This window comes from Adiantum capillus-veneris, chromosome 18 (assembly GCF_014529385.1).
Source record: "Adiantum capillus-veneris isolate H3 chromosome 18, ASM1452938v2, whole genome shotgun sequence".
NCBI lineage: Eukaryota > Viridiplantae > Streptophyta > Polypodiopsida > Polypodiales > Pteridaceae > Adiantum > Adiantum capillus-veneris.
This window is the reverse complement of record NC_140948.1, coordinates 33,971,974-33,991,065: the sequence shown is the minus strand read 5'-3', so window position 1 is coordinate 33,991,065 and position 19,092 is coordinate 33,971,974. Positions and strand designations below refer to the sequence as shown.

At 43.0% G+C, this 19,092-nt stretch overlaps 1 pseudogene; it reads left to right on the top strand.

Annotated features, from left to right (window-relative positions):
- Positions 1-18,422: 18,422 nt before the first annotated feature.
- LOC147435473 (PHD finger-like domain-containing protein 5A pseudogene) lies at positions 18,423-18,860 on the top strand (annotated as a pseudogene).
- Positions 18,861-19,092: the final 232 nt, after the last annotated feature.

Here is a 19,092-nt window from a genome sequence, read left to right as displayed (position 1 = left end):
TTTTCTGTTATTTACTTATGCATTGTCTTCATGTAGAGATTCAATCTATCCTGACAAGGAAAACATTGACCCCAAAGCCAATATAGGAAAGAGATTGAAGCCACTTATAAGTAGAAGCCTGGCAGCAGATATAGTACATAACAAGAAGTTTAAGGTTCTACAAAGAAATGTAGTGGACCGCTTTATTTCAAAGAACTCAGTGCCTGCTAAAGAGATACAAGGCACACTTGATTCACTTGGTGTAAGCAAAAGAGGATATTCGGCTATCCAAAAGTCTGTCTCATCCATCTTTTTTAGGAAGGGTATAAAATCCAAACTTCTACCATCAGCCTCAAGTGTTTGGAAAGAGAGGCTTCAGCTTAACGAGGCACAGGGAGACTATCTTGGACAACCCTTTCATATTAAAGCAACTTACAGTGGCCATGGAGCGAACATGGCATATGATGAGTTCAACAATATTTTTATGGACCTGCGGATACTACAGAAGAGAATGGTGGAGTTTTACAACATCACATTTGAAGAGTCACGTGGACTATTACATTTTGTGTTAAAGTTGGATGAGTGTGAGCTTGTTAAAGAGAAAAAGCTAGAGCGTGTTACTATTACTTTAATGAATAGAGCCCTCTCAAAGTGTCCCAGTGATGATCCTTTATATTTTAATGTTCAATCAGAATCTAACATATGGTGGCTTGGTGCGTTTGAGGTAAGCGATATTCTCAAGTAAGCTCAAATGTTCAGATCTACTTAAGTCTCATTTATTTTGTGTTGCACGTAAAGAAAGAAGATCATGAGATTCTATATTGGGTGTTCCATCGAACTAATATTCCAGAACTGATTGATCGACAGACTAACCAGGGAGAGGTACTACGTCTAGATGGAAGGGGAGACTTTCAAGTTCAGTGGCATCTTGCAGGTGACCTTAAAACATTAAAGTGCATGTATAATTGTGGAATGGGTGCAATGGCAAAGTCACTGTGTTTGTTCTGCATGGAGCCTGCAAAGGTCATGGACCCAAAGTGGTGGAGAAAAGCTCCAACACGTCACATTGAGGATCCTGCTTTTCGACCAGTTTTGAAAATACCACTTGTGAATGTCCACATTTGTACAATGCATGCCCTTTGTAGAATTGTAGAGAAATTGGTCTACTTATACATCGGGTTTGCTTGGAAGATTAAGAACTCCGCAGAACGACAAATAGCCTTGCAGTGCTTAGAAATGGTACTGTCGGATATGGGGCTTCATGGTGGCAATGTGAAAATCCAGCGGGATGAAAAGAGATCAACTGCTGAGAAGGATGTCCCATGCAAACCATCCATCGGTGGGGTGAAGGCACGGAGGTTTTTATCTAAGCCCCAAGGTACAAGAGATCCAAAGCTAACAAAACATGGAAAAATATATAACACATCTTATGTTAGCAAGGTAGAGTATCAGAGCTGGAAAAAGCTACATATTGCAGTCAAAGACCACGAACCAACTACTCGTAACGCGAAGGCTGAGGTTTGGCGATCAATAGACATCCTATTTTTGATGTGCGACAAAGATGACTGGTCACAAGGTGATATGAACAAGTACAAGGAAAATCTCAACCTTCTGAAAAAATCATTCAAGACAGCATGGACAGACACCCAGATTACTCACTACATGGTATTATAATGTATTCTTTCTCTCTTATGTGCAAATATGTGACTGTAAAACATTCTAACTAATCTATTTTCATATCCAGCACATCATCATCAATCATTTGCCATATTTTATACAGAAGTATGGGAACCCGGCAATATGGAATACCCAAGGGATGGAAAAGTCTCATTACATGGCGAGAAATGCTTATTTCAGGCACACACGACATGGTGGCTCTCGAATCAAGGCTAACAGTTTGAGAGAACTATTTGAATGGTTCTATCGTAGAATCATTCATCGAATGCAGGCAAAAGAAGTCTTGGCAAATTCAGCAACAGCACAAGCCATCAGACATTTACAACAACAAAAAGCTAAAAGATCAATGGCATACAACAACTCCGGAGCTCGTGAAAGTCAACGAAGGTGGAGAGAGACAATGGTGTATGTGAATCACAAGTGGAGAAAGATACTCTGAGTGGATGACACTGTACAAAATTTATGTAATACATGATCTTATACAATTGGTACTTGAAGTGTATCAAGATTTTGCAGGTTCAATTTTGTTTTTTGGCACGTCACCCTTGTAACGAATCATGAGATGTTTGCCATACTCTAAAAGTTCATCTGGGTTTTGTCTACCAAGAGCTAGTGCCATTGCTGTGTAGGTGTAGTAATACGCTGCCCGACCACCTGTATAGCCTGGGCAGTAACCAAAACAATCTCTAGCAAACACTTTGTCCACAAGAATGACTTTATCTGCACTTTTGGGCAGCACCGGTCCACCCAAGAAGCGCGATAGTGTCTTGAATGTGTAAGTTGCTATTGAACCCTCTTGTGACATGGAATTGTGAAAAACTACTATCGGCGACTCGCAGAGCTTTGAAAGGTACTGTGCTAGGGCCGCATCCCTTCCTCGATACTCTTTTGTCCGGCGCCGAAGGAAGTCATCCTTGTCAGCAATCCAAGACTGCACATACAATGTCAGAAATGACACAAACAGAGAGAGAGAGAGAGAGAGAGAGAGAGAGAGAGAGTTACCATGAAGCTCTCATCCTGCAGAAAGAGGTTTTCTTGCCACAGGTCTACAGATGTAGTTGACCCCTGACCTGAATGGTTAAACCAATCCTCCACTTCTTTGTTACTTTTCGATGGTCTTAGGCTTTGTCTTATTGCTTGGAAGGTGGCTTCATCAGGTAGTGTCTCCTTGTATTTTTCAGCTTTCTCAAAGCATCTTCGAAGGCATTCCATTGGATTGCTGGATGTTTCCATTGCCTCATCATCACTACTATCCTCTGAAACAAATCCACTCCTCTCCTCTTGGACTCTGGAAATAATAGCTAGGGAGAAATCCTCCCTTAAATAAAACACACTTTGCACATCATGTAAGAAGATATAGGTCCTGTCTCCAATCCTGAAGTCAGGCAGAGCTGGCAACATCATCTGAGCATGCTTCTCAGTGAAGTTACTGACATCCAATGGAAGTTTGATTTCTGTGGTTTTCACAGAGAGCATCTTACTTCTTTGTACTTCAATTGCCTCAACCTCAAGGTCAACTGTGTCTTCAACCTCCTCGACTTCTTGCATATGAGTTGTCTCCTCGCATTCCTCATCTGGTGCTGCATCCTGCTCCTCTAACACCTCATCAGGTTTCTGCATGAGGAATCCAAACAGGCTGTTGAGGTAAATCATAAAGCCAAAGGCTTCCTGAATGAGTTTGCATTCTTTTTGGTGCAAAGGGCAGACTGAATGTCGGCAAGAGGGTGGTAATTCCCTATACTTCTTCACTCCCTGTCCCTTTCCACCACAGTCATTTAAATGCACAAGAGTCATAGTAGGCAGAACAACCCTTCCTACCTGCACCATCACTTCAAACTTATCTCTGTAGGACTGCAAGAAATTACTGTGCTGAGCTAAAAGGTCTTCAATGTCAAACTTTGGATTAAACATAGAATGAACTAGATCATACTTGTCCCCAGCACCACAAGATGCTGCAAAATCAAACAGCCTCTCATCAGTTGCAGCTGGGTCTTCCAGAGAAGACACATCCTCCTTTTCTTTACATTTTGTACTTTCTAGTACATCTGCATCATCTGAGAAGTCTATATTTCTCTTTCTTGTATTTTTCTTGAGAAGTACTTTACAGGGCACCACACCCTTGTAGGGTGAGGGATTTTCTTGCCCTGGTGACCTCTCTGATTGATCTTCACCAAGCGACTTTTCCTCAGATATGTCCTGACAAAAGTCAACAGTTCTTTTGGCAGATACATTAAGCAACTGAGCCTGCAAGGTTTGAAATCCTGGCACAAGCTCTGGGTCTGGTTTCAGCCTCTTCTGCCTTCTGGACCTTAATCCTATTCATCAAGAAACATAACAAGTCAAAACCATGAGGAAACATGACAATTCTGCCAAAACCAAACCATCATGATCTCTCTCTCTCTCCTGATAGATATAAATATATCTATAAATATAAATATATATATATATATATATATATATATATATATATATATATATATATATATATATATATATATATATCTGTCTCTCACCAAAGCACAAACAGAAACACACCTAGTCTCTCTCTCTCTATCTCTCTCTCTCTCTCTCTTTGTATTTGTCTATAGGACTAAAGGCGCGCGAGGAAGGAAAAGTGTCTTTTGCAAACCTCTCCGCGCGCCTTAAGTACAACTGAGAGCAATAACAATACTAACGGCGCGCGGAGAGAGTTGCAAAAGGAACTTTTCCTTCCTCGCGCGCCTTTAGATAGAGAGAGAGAGAGAGAGAGAGAGAGAGAGAGAGAGAGAGAGAGAGAGAGAGAGAGAGAGGGGGAGAGAGAGAGAGGCTGTGTCTGTGTCTCTGTCTATGGAACTATGGGTATTGAGGTGTGTGTGTGTTGAACAACACACACACACACACACACACACACAATTTGTACCAACTCTAGAAATACAGAGAGAAAGAGTGAGAGATCACCTTTTTTTGGTGGGGTTTGCAAGAACTCAAAGGGAGGTGTCTCCTCCATTGCTTTTCTCTGTGTCAAGCGGACTCTGTCTTTCTCCCTCACTCTCTCTCTCTCTCTCTCTCTCTCTCTGAGAGTAAGGACTCCCTCTTTCTATCTCTCTCTCAATCTGTGTCTCTCCCTCTCCCTATCTCTGTGACAATCTGATCACGCTTTCTTTCTCTCTGTCTCTCTGAGACTCTCTCTCTCTCTCTCTCTCTCTCTCTCTCTCTCTCTCTCTCTCTCTCTCTCTCTCTCTCTCTCTCTCTCTTCTCTCTCTCTCTCTCTCTCTCTCTCTCTCTCTCTCTCTCTCTCTCTCTCTCTCTCTCTCTCTCTCTCTCTCTCTATTGTTCTCTCTCTTTCTCTCTCTCAAAATGACACTTATAACGGATACACACGGCGGCGCCCCACGTGTCACAATAAAATAAAATATATTTGCATGCGGTCGCACGTGTGGTATTATTGAGACCGTATACTTTTTGTACGCCATATAAAGCGGTCAAGAGAGAGAAAAAATACACCTCGTGAAAGAGAGTGAGTGAGTGAGAGAGTGAGAGAGAGAGAGTGTGCAAGAGCATCGCCTGCGTCTCCGACAGCAAGGCCGCGCAGCGACATCACGAAGGTCTGCTTCTCCCTCTGCCTTTGCCTAAATCTCTCTATCTCTGTTTCTGTCACCCACACACAAACACACAGACACACATCTTTAAAATACAAACACACACACACACAGACACACACATACACACCCACACACTCACGAACACAGACACACACACACACACACTCACAAACACACACACACACACACACACACTCACACTCACAAAAAAACACACACACACACACACACACATACATACACACACACACTGACACACAGACACACATCTTAAAAATACACACAAACACACACACACACACACACACACACATTCTCTCTGTCTCTCTCTCTCTCTCTCTCTCTCTCTCTCTCTATACCAAAGGCGCGCGTAGAGAGCCACACCCGTAGTGCATGTGTCTATGCGCGCCGTTAGTATTGTCCATTGAGTAGAGAGAGAGAGAGAGAGAGAGAGAGAGAGAGAGTATGGGTGTGTTATTTTAACCTATACTAACGGCGCGCGGACGTGCTTGTTGAGGTTAAAAAGTCGTCTGTGCGCGCCTTTAGTAATGTGGATCTCTCTCTCTCTCTCTCTCTCTCTCTCTCTCTCTCTCTCTCTCTCTCTCTCTCTCTCTCTCTCTCTCTCTCTCTCTTTTCTATAGCTTAGCATATATAACTAGAGAGAGAGAGAGAGAGAGAGAGTAAGAGAGAGAGAGAGAGAGAGAGAGAGAGATTCATAGAAAGAGAGAAGGGGATTGAGACTCTTCTTTTGGTGTACAGTAAGATGGCTAGAACAAAAGCCACTGCAAGGAAGGCAGGCAAGGGTCCAGGATTAGCATCGAAAGCAAGTGGTAGATCTGCAACCCCAAAGAAAAGACTTGGAAAACCAAATAAAATTCTGAAAGGGCCAAGGATGAAGAAGCTGCAAACCTGCATGGGACTTTTCAGAGAAATCAGAAAGGCACAGAAATGTGTAGATTTATGCATACCAAAGCTGCCCTTCCAGAGGATGGTGAGGTCCATATGTGATGAAGCTACCTGGGGCACCAAAAGGTGGAAGGTGGTGGCATTAATGGCTCTACAGGAAGCAGCAGAGGACTTCCTACTGGAGTACTTCAGTGACATGACCATTGTTGCAGCCCATGGCCACAGGGTTACTATAATGGACAAAGATAGTGAGACATTGAAAAGAATAAGGTGGAGGTATGACAAACTGCTGGTCCCCAATGTCTGCAAGGATAGGAAAATGAGGGAAATTTTGTTATACCCCCCGGAGCTAGTGCCACAGCTCACAGTTGTAGATGTGACACATGATGTGAATACAAGGGCAAGGGCAGAGACTATTGCTCGCCAAACAGAGGAAATGAGGGAAGCAGAGCTTAAGGAGAAGGCAAAAGTAGCAGTGGAGTCCCAGAAACAAACAGAGTGCAATGTGACCCTGTCTATAGAGGCAATGAATCAAGAAACTCTACTTTCAATGAAGAATGGTTTGCTTGCAGAGATACCATTTGTAGATGGAACCAGAAAGCTAGCTCTGGAAAAGGTGGACATTGATTTATTGCAGAATCCAGATGCTGAGATTTCAGACACAATTATCTATGCTTGTCTTAAGTAAGTGTTACTATCTTGCTAGCTTTGAAAACTCAGATAATAGGTTTGCTAACTCAGGTAGAGTCTCTGCAGCCTGATCAAAAGTCAACTCCCATTGCACACTCACACAGAGGTGTTTCTCCTTGATCCACAAATGTCTGTAATTATTAGACAAAAGAATAGTCCATCTGGGACCTTTGAGAGCTGGTTTCTCCACTGTGCTATGCTGGAAGTTACTGTGATCATCTTCCCATATGAGAACAACCATCACTGGAGTCTCATATGCCTTGATGTTGACCAACCAGCAGTGTGGGTGTTCAATTCAATAAAAGGAACCCACCCTGAAATTAGGCTGTAAGTGTCTTGTATCAAAAAGTGTTTATTATAGATATCCATGTAAATTTGAAGCCTCATGCTAACATCTTGACATTGCTTTGTGCAGTTGTATAAAGAGGTTGTTGCTTGCCTATGGCAAGCTATGTGGAAGGTATGAACTATACAAGGCCCCAATCAAAGAAGTACCTGTCCCAAATCAAACCGATGGGAATTCTTGCGGCTGGAGATGTCTTCTCCATGCAGAATATGTCCTGCAAAGCTACTTTGCATTAAAACCTTTCATGACTAAGGTACCCATTTGGCAATGCATTCAGTTAGTTTTGGTTTAGTCTATAAAAGAATTCTGATCATGTGGTCTTTCAATTTTGCAGAGTGCTTTAAAAAACTACACATATGATTATTTGCAAAGATATCGGGTAAGTTTAATACAACACCTGCTTACTATGTCTAGCCCTAGAGAGCTTGAAGATAGCGGCTTGGATGAGCGCACTATTGATCTTACAAAACATGACGTGCCACCACGACAATCCCCTACATCCGATACAGTGGAATCGCATCGGGCCGAGGGTGTCATATCAGCAGAAGATCAAAGAGTCGAGGATGAGGAAAGGACAAATGAGCATATGGAAGCTGCTAAGGTTCAACCGGAGGAGACAATGAAAGAGCCAAGTCAGCCAGTGGAAGAGCCAAAAGAGCCTATGGCTGAAACCCAAGATGAGGAAAGCAGGCCTATAGATGAGCAAAAGGATATGGATGAGGAAAGCAGGACTAGGGATGAGCAAAATGATATGGATCAGGGAAGGATGTATGAGGCAACCCGATCAAGCTTGAATCAGGCAGAAAGGGCCATGGGGGAGACCCCTGATGAAGATTTGAATAAAGACTATGAAGATAAAGCGGAGGAGAGCAACAACGACATGAGCACCACAGAGACCCAGTATGGACCCTTGCTACCTGTAGATACAGTTGTTCCGGTAATGTCTATTCAAGTATGGCAAAATATGTTCAGCTGCTAACTACTTATATGTACTTGTCAACTTTTACAGAGGTTGATTATCTTGGACGTCAATGGATTGCTGCTGATGCGGGTGCCTCTCGGTGACAGAGGACCCTTTGAGGATTTGCAAACGTTTCGGATGGGAACTTGTCGAGTCGTGGTTCGTCCAGGAACCAAGGAATTTATTCAGTTTCTTCTTCCGCGCTTCAGAGTTGGCATATGGTCTTCAATGCAAAGGCAAAACTTATCACCACTAGTTGCAATAGTTTGCAGTGTATGCCAAGCTCACACATCAGATTTTGCCTTTTTGTATGATCAAAGAAAATGCGTTACCGTTGAGGGCCACTACCACCCTAAAAAACCAGGATTACCTCTTTTGTACAAACCGTTTAGCCAAATCGGTGTACCCTTTGATGCAACTAATACACTACTAATTGATGATACTCCTGAAAAGGGAGAACTAAATCCGCCGGGAACAACTATCTCACCACCTTCTTTCGAGGGGCATTCCTTCGATTTTTACCTTGAAGACATTTTGATTCCATACTTACAGAAATTGTATCTCAGTCCATTGTTCACGGACGAGTTTGTACTTTCTAATGAATTAAGATGATTCTTCTATCTGTCTTTGTCTTGTCTAACATATATATATATATATATATATATATATATATATATATATATATATATATAGAGAGAGAGAGAGAGAGAGAGAGAGAGAGAGAGAGAGAGAGAGAGACAGAGAGAGAGATTTGACGTGGTAAAGAAATGTATTTCAAGCACACTTTTTCAATGGGCACAATTGAAAAATGAGATCAATAAACTTCATGTCTTGAAAGTCATTTGTATACACTTGGGTTTACAAGAATATCTGTTACATTGACACTACTTCAACCCGACCATCCAACTCTTTGCACAAAATATCTTTTTCTCTTCGCCTCATCACCTTACGGCCAGCTAAGAAAAAGGAAAAATCTGATAGTTCCCGATCCATTGACTCTTCAATGATATCATTTCGCAAATGCTGAAGACTGCATAGCTCCCTTATTGTAACCACCAATAGTAGGCCATGCTCTTTATCAATCACTTCCACATCCACAGTAGGATTATCTTCCAAACCTGCAGAAACCTGGTCCATAGGAATGTACTTACCGTTTAGCATTTGTGATCGCATATACCAAAATGAGAGTAACAGTGATTGACTTGCAATCATGTACTTGACAACTAGAGTATCAAGCGCAACCTCGCACCGTAAACCAATCTCTTCCTTTGCATACCATCCTTTGTCAAGAAGTTTGTCACAGGATGACTGCTGAAATGACTTGCACATGAACATAGTTTTTGTAACTCTGATGTTGTAGGTATGAAACAGCTCTATGAAGAGTGCAACAGGACAAAAGTTTGCAATTCTAATCAGTTTGGTAGGAATAGAGCTACGTAGAGACCTTTGTATATCCTTGTAGAGCTTACTTCGCATTGCCTCCACCATTGTTTCCTCGGGAACTGGCCAGTCCACAGTGTTCCAATCGGTTGGTAGAGGCAGTTTCACCAACATGCCATTCTTATTCCCTGAGCTGAGTTGGTAAAAGTGGTCATAAAAAAAGATTCCCTCATCAGCCAATCTTCTGCTGCTCCTCTCTGAGTACTGTAGAGAACCAATATGGGCATGTACAACATGGAAGAGGCCTATTATGCACTCCACAGGCTCCCATTGCTCATAAGAAGAGGGATAAACATTTGCAATATATATAAGAAGAGTTAAACTAAGAGTATCAATAAGTACAAATGACAAATCTAATGTAATTGAGTTGTGAAGAGTAGAGACATTACTCATAACAAGTGGGAGAAACATTGCAAAATATATAAGAAAAGTTATAATGAGAGTATCAGTAAGTTCACATGTCAAGAGTACTTACAATTGCAACGTGGTTGATGTATATCTGATACATTTCCACCGTTTGCTATCACCTCTGGATGGGTAAACACATGCTGAATAAGAACTTCCTTTACAGATCTTTTGCCGATCTCAACTTTGAAATCCAACACCCTGGCCTTCCATGCTGAGCGGTAAACGTTGATACCACTAGACCTCTTGGGTCTTCTTGGTTGCATGAGGACCCATGAACCTTTGTTTATCCTTTGTCCAACCCATTGGTTGTCTGCACTTATTGAAGCTGGTATTGTAATTGAGGATATGCTACTACTTGGCCTTCTAGGCAAAGTGCCGTTGTTGGTTGTTGGTGTGAGAGACAGTAAACACCTTGAGGCTCTTGGGCGAGAAGACGTGGATGCCATAACTCTCAGAGAAAAGCTTTAGTGGAGGGAGATTCACTTTGAAAGCATTCTAATGGAGCGAAAGTGTTTTAAAATTCCAATATCTTGTGCGGGCTTAATGGTCACCCTCCAGTACGTTAATGACCATGAGAGAATATCAGAAGTGGGACCACACGCAAGCACCTAAAAGCTCGGTAAAAGGAAGGAAATTACTATGCTACAATCCTAGTTTCGTGAAAGTTTTATGCTATTTTCCTATTTTTTGAGTCTTTCCAGGTACTTTCCTACGTAACGTAGCCTTCATGCTCATTGGACGCGCTCTATTTTTCTCTCTCTTCATATGGCCCTCCAAATGACCTCCGAAATTTCCTAATGCCTCTCCAAGAGGAGAGAGAGCTTAGGAGGCCTCTTGAAGAGACCCCCAAAAGAAGACTCTCTCCCATTCGAGAGGAGGAATCCAAAGAGAAAGAAAGCAATGAAAGTCTAAGTTCTTCTGAAGATGTGGCTCCACGAAGAAGGCGGTCTAGACGATCGCCTACTCCTCCCAAGAGGAAAAGAGCAACCCATAGTCCTTCTCCTCATCACTCTCAAAGGCAAGAGAGGAAACAAAGGAAGAAAAGGGCTAGGAAGAGGTCACCCTCTTCTCCTTCTTCTTCACCTTCCTTCTCTTCCGATGAAAGTTATGGCTATTCTCCTAGAGAATACAAGAGGGGAGGGCATCGCAAATCATTTCCTGCATGGCGAAGGTCACAAAAGCTAAAGAAGTTCAAGGAGGGAGGAAAGAGTATCTCTTTTCTCACCTACGATGGCACCTTTGGTGCTACCGACAAAGTGTTGGCCTTCATCCAGCAATTTGATGCGGCCTTTGGGGACGAGGGCTTCACAGAGTCCTCCAAGCTACGCCATGTAGCTATGCACTTCCAAAAATCAGCTCGTCAATGGTGGGCTAGCCTTCGTGGCAATGGAGAAGCCCCAAAGACATGGAAAACTCTACGAGTTTCCATCATGAAGCAATTTCTTCCAAGCGATACTAAAGATAAAGTTCTTACCGAATGGCGCGGCTTGAAGCTCCTCTCTCATGAGTCTATCAACAAGTATGTAGATAAGTTTTGGGATTTACATCTCAAAGCTACTGTCTTTCAAAAGATAGACTTTGCCGAGCAAAGACAACAATTCTGTGCGGGATTACCTGAAGAGATGGCCGAATATATCAACTCTCAACGGCCCGGTACTATTACCGAAGTAATCCACCACACCATGGTTGCTTCACGCATCAATTTCCATCAAGGGGCTAGACGTAATGTCAAGCCCATGGAAAACAAAGATAAAAATGATGCAAAGGGGAAATCCAATGCTCAAAATAATTCCCAAGGCACTTCCAACAACAACAACAACAATCGGTCCAAGGAGAAGGGAGTTTACAAAGGTAAAAACAAACTCTCTCCTGAAGAGCTTGAAGCTTTTCGCAAGGACCATAAGTGTTTCAAGTGTGGGGAGCAAGGACATGGCTATCGTTCTTGCCCCAAGAAGAATACTCGCAATGAGACTCCTAGGGCTTCCACCATCGAAGCTCCAAAAGAGGATGCTCATTGCAAAGGATCATCACTCTCCTATGCTTGGGGAAAGGTAAGAGAGCATGATGGCTTCATATTGTTTGACCCTGGCTCTACTCTCAACTTCATATCAATAGAGTTGGCCACCAAGTTGGGCATTCAAGCTTTTGAGATGGGAGATATAGTAACAGCTGATGCAGCTTTCAAGGGACAACAAGCCTCCGTTACTCCCTTGATTGGGAAGTTGAGTCTTCATGTCCAAAGCTATGTCGACAAAGAAGACTTCTTCATCTCTCCCCTCCAACATCAGGATGTTATCCTAGGGGCACCATGGTTTGATCGCATGGCTGCCAACATGAAGTTCCCTGAAAGGAGAATTTACTTCACCTACAGGGGAAAGAACATGTATATAGATGCTAGTGAGTGTGGTCGCACTATTCCACTTGTAAATCCTCTTTCTTTTGATAAATCAATGAAGAGCTCAGTTTCTGCGTACATGATTTATGTCAAAGAGTCTCTAAAAGCTAATAATGTTTCATCAAATGAAAATGATAGGAATCAAGAAGAGTTAGACTTGTCTACTTTTCTAAAAGGATTCCAAGATGTGTTCATCGATGATATCCCTATGGACCTACCTCCAAAACGAGGGGATGATGATCATCGTATTGAGCTCCTTCCAGGAAGCTCACCGCCTAACAAACCTCCTTATCGAGTCTCACAAGCTCAACAAGAGGAGATCATGAGGCAAGTACAAGAGCTGGTAGACAAAGGGATGGTGAGGCCTAGTTCCTCTCCCTTTTGTTCTCCAGTCCTTTTAGTGCAAAAGAAAGATGGTACATACCGTATGTGTGTGGACTATCGAGCACTAAACCATATCACTATCAAAAACAGATTTCCCGTACCTCGGGTAGAAGATCTGTTTGATAAGCTACAAGGCTCTACCTACTTCAGTAGGATTGACCTTAAGAGTGGCTATCATCAAATAAGGATAGTGGATGAGGATATCTTAAAGACCGCGTTTCGCACAACATTTGGTCTTTATGAATATCTAGTCATGCCTTTTGGCTTGACTAATGCACCAGCTACGTTCAATCGTTTGATGGAGAAAATTTTTAGACCATATCGAAAATTCACTGGAGTGTTCTTCGATGATATCATCATCTACTCCAAGTCTTTGGAGGAACATAAGCAACATCTCCAAGTGATTTTTCAAGCCTTGAGGGAGAACAAACTTTTTCTCAACCAAAAGAAAAGTGAATTCTTCCTTCAAGAGATTCAATATCTAGGCCATATTATCTCTCACGATGGTATTCGTATGGATCCATCAAAGTTAGAGGTAATAAAATCATGGCCTAACCCAAGGAATCTACATGAGCTAAGAAGCTTTATTGGTATGTGTGCATACTATAGACGCTTCATAGCAAAATTCTCTCAAGTAGCAGGACCACTACACGACTTAACCAAGAAGAACGTTAAGTTTGTATGGACTGCTAAGGAGCAAAATGCTTTTGAAAAACTCAAAGAGAAGCTTACTTCCCAACCAGTCCTCGTGCTTCCGGATCTCTCAAAGCCATTTGAGGTCCAATGTGATGCTTGTGGTGATTGCCTTGGAGCGGTTTTGCTTCAAGAAGGGCATGCCATAGCATATGAGAGCCGAAGGCTCAATGGTGATGAACGAGTCTTGGGCATTTATGAGAAAGAGCTTTTAGCTGTTCTACATGCCCTAGACACATGGAAGCACTACCTATTGGGGACTCCATTTATCCTACGAACCGACCACCAAAGTCTCAAGTATTTCATGACGCAAACCAAGCTTTACGACAAACAAATGAGGTGGGAAAATTTTCTTTCGCAATTTAATTTCCATATTGCTCACATAGCTGGTAAGCACAATCAAGTTGCCGATGCACTTTCACGACGACCAAAAGTTAATGCGGTGTCTATAGCTACTCACAATGATCTATCCTCTATGATAGATGAGTATGCTACTGACCCTGACATTAGAGACATAATGTCAGCGCTTGCTTTGGGGAAGAAAGAGGAACCATTCACCTTGCAGGATGGTTATCTTCTCCACGGCAATAGGCTATGTGTTACCCATTCCCTTCGTGAGAAGGTTATGTATGAATCCCATGCTCCTCCATATGCAGGGCATAGAGGTATTCAACCTACTCTCCAAGGAGTAGAGACGTATTTCTATTGGCCTACCATGAAAGTGGACATACAAGAGTATGTTTCAAAATGTGTAGTATGCCAAAAGACCAAGTATGATAGAGGGAAGCAACCTGGATTACTCCAGCCATTGCCTATTCCAAATTCACCATGGGAGAGTATATCCATGGATTTCATCTTTGGATTACCCAAGTCTATCCATGGGAATACAGGAATATGGACAATAGTCGACAGGTTTAGCAAGCAAGCACATTTTATTCCTGTCAAAAAGACTATTAAGGCACATCAAATGGCAACTCTCTTCATATCTCAGATTTTCAAACACCATGGATTACCCACATCCATCGTGTCAGATAGAGATCCTAGAATGACCAGTAATTTCTGGAAAGGTCTCTTTGAAAATCTAGGAACAAGATTGAATTTCTCTTCGGCCTATCACCCACAAACGAATGGCCAAAGTGAGATAGCCAATCTTACGATACTCGATCTACTCAAGACTTATGTTACCGAAGTAGATCAACGCTCACAATGGGAAAAGTATTTACCGCTAGTAGAGTATGCCTACAATAATACTGTACATACTTCTACGGGCAAAGCACCTTTCGAGATCATAGAAGGAAGACCTAAAAGTCCCTTGCTACTGAAAGTACATGGGAAGATCTTCCGCCGATGAGTATAGCCGTGACCTACAAGAATCTTTTCAAAAGATTAGGGAGGCTATAGCCATCTCTCAACAAAGGCAAAAAGCTGCTGCTGATAAGCACAGAAGAGCCTTAATGTTCAAAGAAAATGATTGGGTCTTACTCAAGTTTCCTAAGGCTCGATTAAGGCAAATGACGGGCAAAAATCCTACGGGCCATCAAAAGTATTATGCTAAACTAGCAAAAAGATACTATCCTTTCCAAATCTTGAAGCCTATCAATGAGACGGCTTATCAACTCAAGTTGCCCAACCATTGGCTTATACACAATGCCTTTCATGTAAGCTTACTTAAGCCCTACAAAGGAGAGCCACCAATTGAACCAATTATTGAAGACCCTCCCGAAGTTGAAGACCAAGAAGAGGTGCTACAACCCGAAGCTATCCTTCGGCATGAAGACAAGGTACTACGACATGGTAAGATTATCCGACGGTATCTTATTAAGTTCAAAAATTATCCTTTTGAAGATGCTAAATGGATGCAAGGAGTACAACTTAAGGATAGTATGAACCTTGTCAATGCTTACAATGCTACATTAGAGTAAGCAAATGTACAAATTTCTTTTGAATAACTCATGTTTTTGTCTTATATGACTAGTTCTCTTTTTTATTGTGCACAAATTTAACTAGTATGCATGCTTAGAATCATGTTTGTGATGACGACGTCTCTCAAACACCAAGTAGAATTTGTCACTCTACTTTGGGAGAATGAAATGGACTAAAGAGCAGACATGCTTGCGGCAGCTATGTCTCCCAAGCACCAAATGGATTAGTCATCCATCTTGGAAAGATGTCGTAGGGTAAAAAGGGATCCTTTACCCGCTAAGTACGATTGACTAATGACTAAGACTTTATCTCTTCTACCTCATAGTCGAGGACGACTATGATTTCAAGAGAGAGGTAATGTCATAAAATCTAATATCTAACTAACCCAAATGATTTTCTCATATTAAATTGATCACTTAATGTGGGAGAATAAACGGGAACAAGTGTTAAGATATAGGTATGTGCTTTTAGATCTATCTCAACACGGGGCCAATGTAAAGGGGCCCAGAAGGGAGATGGTCTATCAAAGAGCAAGGCTAACCAATGGAGCATAAGACCTTAGGGTTAGCTTCATTGAAGACCTCCAATAAATGTGTGTAAAAGTCCTTTTGACCTTAAGTAAGCTAGGGCTGAGCTTGAGGTGGGAACCCGGCCCAAGCTCGAGGTGCTTGTCCTGCTTGAGGTGCTTGTCATGCTTGAGGTGTTTTTCATGCTTGAGGTGCTTGATTAAGATGCTTGAGGTGCTTGACTTGCTGCATGATTAAAGTACTTGAGGTGCCTTGAGAAGCTTGCCTGAGATGCTTGTGGGAACCCCCCCTAGTTCAAGTGCTTTGTCATGCTTGGTGAGTAAGGTGCTTGATCACCTAAAAGTCAAAAGCATTCCTACAAGAGGGGGGGCGAGCCCTTTTCCTAGGGCCTAGAGAGAGAACACCCACTCACACACACACTGGAAGCCCATCTTGAAGAGGCAGCAAGGACACATGTCAGGCCCCTACCCATGTTACCTTCATGTGTTGCTTGAAGCCTATTGGCTAGGCTTCAAAGGGGTCCAATGATAAATTACATGAATTATCTAATTGTTTTAGCATTTATCAAGTCCTCTCTCTCAAAGGGGAAAGGGGGACACTTGTCCCAAGGCTACCCATGTTGCTTGTAATGACTCCTGCTTGTGATTGGCTAGGCCTGGAGGGGTCCAATGAGCTTCAGGCATGAGCTACAAGGGGGGTTCGACCCAAGCAAGCTAGGGGGGTGCCTAGGGGGTATACTCACCCACACACACTCACAAGCACTCTCATTGTGTGATATGCAAAGTGCAAGAGCTCCCTCTCCAAGCAAGTAGAGGTTGAGAGCCTACACCAACACTCTTGGCTATGGAGTGCAAATCCAAGCAAGAGCCATGCTTCAATGCTTAAGCTTGCCATCTCCTTCTTCTTCATTACTATGCTATTATGTATGCTAGCAACAAGAGTATGATAAGTGAGGAACTAATTCTTTCTCCTACGAAATGTTTCTTCTTCCTCTTCCCTACCCTCATTCCCTGCTAGCTCTCTCCACCTTCGAAGGTGTTTGAGGTCTTGGGACTAAGGCTTGGGATAGTTAAAGCTTTCTTCAAGTTTATGTTATGTTTGTGGTGCATGAATCCTTCCATCTTCATGGCATCACCTAGGTCACAAGGAACACAAAGACTGTATTGTAACAAGTCTCTCTTTATGGGAGAAATCATAATACAAATGCCTATTGGAGGGGGGACCGGCTCCACATAAATCCGGTCCTCAATTGTTGTCATGTTCTCTAAACTCTCTCTCTTGCAAAAGTATTGTCTATGCCAAGTTAACTAATTGCTATGATTATGTTGCTATCTTCAATTATGTATACCCGCTATGCTAACAAAATCATTTCTTGAAAGTACTCTCATTAAATTCCGCTATTCTCAAATTGAATAGGCAAATTCCATTACAGAGAGAGAGAGAGAGAGAGAGAGAGAGAGAGAGAGAGAGAGAGACCATTGATGTTGCAGCGCGGGCCCCTCTACCTAGACTGCTTGCTCACGGAGAGAGAGAGAGAGAGAGAGAGAGAGAGAGAGAGAGAGAGAGAGTCCAATTTCACTGCAGCACGACGCTTGTGACCAGTAATCCCCTACCTGGTCCTACGGTCAATTGGAAAAACCCTGCTGAGGTGGCGCTAAGGGGGAAAGTGCTTCTGCTTCCTCTTCATTGTGGAGGTATCTCTCTCTCTCTCTCTCTCTCTCTCTCTCTCTCTCTCTCTCTCTCTCTCTCTCTCTCTCTCTCTCTCTCTCTCTCTCTCTCTCTCTCTCTCTCTCTCTCTCTCTCTCTCTCTCTCTCTCTCTCTCTCTCTCTCTCTCTCTCTCTCTCTCTCTCTATGCCAAGGTGGAAAATGAGGGGATAGGAAAAATGGGCGAAATGCCAACTGCAGGAAAGCAAAGGGCTATGGATGTCGAGAGGGGGACCCAATTCCGAGGAGGGGAGGGGGGGGGCTGGGAGCCTCATGGAGTGTTTGTGAGTGAGTTTCATGTGTCGTGGACGGAAGGCTCCATCGCCTTCCCTCCTTCACCTCCTGCTGCTGCGTATTGCCCTCCTCATCACGGCAAGCAGAAGGCCTTGGAGAGATGGCATCCTCGCTTTCCACCATCTCCTCGCCTCCTCTTTGAACCAGTCTCCTCCTTGAAGCAATCAAAACAGAAGCCGACACGACACTCCCGACCCCACTCTGCGTCCCACCTTACCCTCTCTGTGTCTCTCTACCCCTCACTCTCGCCATCGTTGACCTGGAATCACATTCACAATTTCAAGCGCCCGCGCCCTTCGCTTACATCAGGAAGAGAATCCTTCTCTCTCTCTCTCTCTAAAAATTAAACTCTCTAAAACTGAACTCTCTCAACGAGCGCGCGCCGGCGTGCGCTCTTTGAGAGAGTTCAGTTTTTAGAGAGAGAGAGAGAGAGACAGAGAGAGAGAGAGAGAGAGAGAGAGAGAGAGAGAGACTCTGAGCACATGTGGAGCAAGCGCACATTCACGAGCAGCCATGAAAAAGCATCGTCATGATCTGAGAATGTGTCGCAAGCAGTCGGGAATCGCTATAGGGCGACTCTAGGAGAAGTGCGATGGAAAGTGCGTGATTTGAAATTCATACGTGCGCCCGTGTACTCTGGTTCGAGTGTCCGATGAGTGCAATTATGGCTCCTTCCAAAAGCATTGTGTCATCTACGGAGGTGCCAGCATTTCTGATGCTTACTACTGCAAAGAGTGCACCCAGTAGGAGAAGGATAGAGATGGTTGCCCCAAAATTGTGAACCTTGGCAGTGCCAAAACTGTCTTGTTCTAAGAATGTAATAAGTATGGTTTCGCACTCTTGCAACCTTCTGCTTTGTCGTGCCTTATGAGGTTGGGGGGTGTTGCATACATACAACTGAGATGTGTCATGCTTATTGTGGGCTATGATAGCATGTTCTTGCAGATGTAAGAGTGCAAAGAATGACACTTTTTAATTGTGAGGTTTTCACCCGTTCAGATAGATATACTGTATTGATGTTAAATTATCTCCTATTGCTATTGGATGTTGCATAGTTATTTCAGAAAAGGCTTTTCTTTCCACACACACACACACACACACACACACACACACACACACACACAGTCGAGCGAGTGAGGGCAACACAGGGTTGCGGGAGCCAGAAGCAGAAGCAGCAGAAAGA